Below are 2,291 nucleotides of genomic sequence, written 5' to 3'. Positions count from 1 at the left end.
ACTACAAGGAATGAAGTGGCATGCATAAGCAAGGAGAAACACCCTGCCAATCGTTTCAGTTTGTGTAGGCAAAGAAGAAATTCTCCCATCCCACATTAGTATACAGATGGGGTTGTAAAATCTGCTTTAATACATATTTTGACATGATGCTTAGGATGGTATGAAGATTTAAAATAAGGTTCCTGCCATGATGTTGTCTGAAGATGTTGCTCTATGTTGTGTTTTTATCTAACATCTAAGGAAGGGGGGAAATTTAATTGAGTTCCCAAAGTACTCAGTGCAACTCAGTTATATTTATATGCAATCACAAATTCTAGCATTCAATAAAATGGTGCATATTACACAGTCCTAACGGTTCTTAGAGGCTTACATACATCTCTTGTTCTAATAAAATTTTGGTTGCTATTTCTGGGAGTAATTCCATGCTCCTAGAATTCCAATCAAATTTTGGTTTCCTCTTATTGATACTCAGTTTATTTCTAAGATATAGTTTTAACATTACTCTGTATGATACAATTTATACAATAATTTGTTGTAATATCATAGCCAAGACCACGTTCATTAATTCGTGATTACCTAAAATACATTAACACTGGTGCAAAGATGCTTTTCACCTGCATAATTTCTAAGGAATACTATTTTTTAATTTGCACAAATTGTTTCAGACATTGAGTTCCCAAAATAAGCAAGTTTATTACGATGTTTTGCCTACAGAAGCTATGTTTCAGAAAGTTGTGAGGAGTTTGATGACGTTTGGCTTGCTTGTTGCTCCATTTTTGGCTATTGTGTATATACATTTTTTAATTTTTTAACCCTTATTTATTTTTGAGAGAGAGACAGAGCATGAGTGAGGGAAGTGCAGGGAGAGAGGCAGACACAGAATCCAAAGCAGGCTCCAGGCTCTGAGCTGTCAGCACAGAGCCCGATGCGGGGCTCAAACCCACGAACCATGGGATCATGACCTGAGCCGAAGTCGGACGCCCAAGCGACTGAGCCACCCGGGCACCCTTATTGTGTATGTTTTTAATAGGAAAGTAAAATCCACAGGTTAACAAGAAGCTGATAACTCTGAGGGCGACCCCACACTTTGCTACCACATCTATCATGTGGGTAACCAGCTGCAGCAATCATAGACCACACTCATTCTTTGCAGTGCACTACTGTTTCACATTTTCCTACCTCCCCTGTGGTTGTTCCTTCTATCTTCCATGCCTTTTACATCAAGGTCAACTAGAAAACTGCTACCTTGAAGGTTAATCTTAAATCTAATTTTCTAAGTCAAATATTGAAACCATCTAAGTAGTTTGGAATATTACAATAAAATATGGGATTCTAAAGAATTAGAGGCAGAAATATCTGTAGGTGATATGGGAGATTAGCAGATTTTGCTGTAAAAAGCAGATTATGTTTTGGAGATGCTGCTGCCCAGCCATGGTCAACCCCATGGTGTTTTTCCACAACGCGGTAGATGGTGAGCCCTTGGGCTACATCTCCTTCGAGCTGTTTGCAAAGTTCCAAAGACAACAGAAAACTTTCGTGCTCTGAGTACTGGGGAGAAAGGATCTGGCTATCAAGGTTCCTGCTTTCACAGGATTATTCTGGGGTTTATGCACTAGAGTGACGACTTCACTTGCCATAATGGCACTGGCACCAAATCCATCTATGGGAAGAATTTCTGATGAGAATTTCATCCTGAAGCATATGGCTCCTGGCATCTTGTCCATGGCAAATGGTGGACCCACCACAAACAGCTCCCAGTTTTTCATCTGCACTGCCAAGACTGAGTGGCTGGATGGCAAACATGTGGTCTTTGGCAAGGTGAAAGAGGGCAGGAATATTGTGGAAGCCAAGGAACGCTTTGGATCCAAGAGTGGCAAGAAGATAACCATTGCCGACTGTGGATAAGTCTGAAAAAATTGACATGTCAGTCTCAACTACCAGACCATTCCTTCTGTAGCTCAGGAAAACATCCCTCCACCCCATTCTTCTGGAAATATCCTATAATCTTTGTGCTGTCCCTGCAGTTCTATGGGTTCCATATTTTCCTTATTTCCCTCCAAATCTAGCTGGATTGCAGAGCTAAGTTTCTGATGATGCAATAAAAATTGAACAGAAAAAAGCAAATTATGCTAACTTTTATGAAAAAAAAGTACATGTCTACATTTCTATATATAGGCTACTAAAGAAAGCATTAGCAGTACTTGGATATAGGTAAAATGGAAACATTTCTTTTCATATACTTTTTTACTTGAATATTTTACTATATTCGTATATTCCTTTTCAATTAATAA

General features: G+C 39.0%; 1 pseudogene; it reads left to right on the top strand.

Moving 5' to 3' along the window:
* Nucleotides 1–1,431: 1,431 nt before the first annotated feature.
* Nucleotides 1,432–1,962, top strand: LOC123586857 (annotated as a pseudogene).
* The last annotated feature ends 329 nt before the right edge of the window (nucleotides 1,963–2,291 follow it).

The sequence above is a fragment of the Leopardus geoffroyi genome, chromosome C3, assembly GCF_018350155.1.
Source record: "Leopardus geoffroyi isolate Oge1 chromosome C3, O.geoffroyi_Oge1_pat1.0, whole genome shotgun sequence".
Classification (NCBI taxonomy): domain Eukaryota; kingdom Metazoa; phylum Chordata; class Mammalia; order Carnivora; family Felidae; genus Leopardus; species Leopardus geoffroyi.
This window is presented reverse-complemented; position numbering and strand designations above follow the sequence as displayed.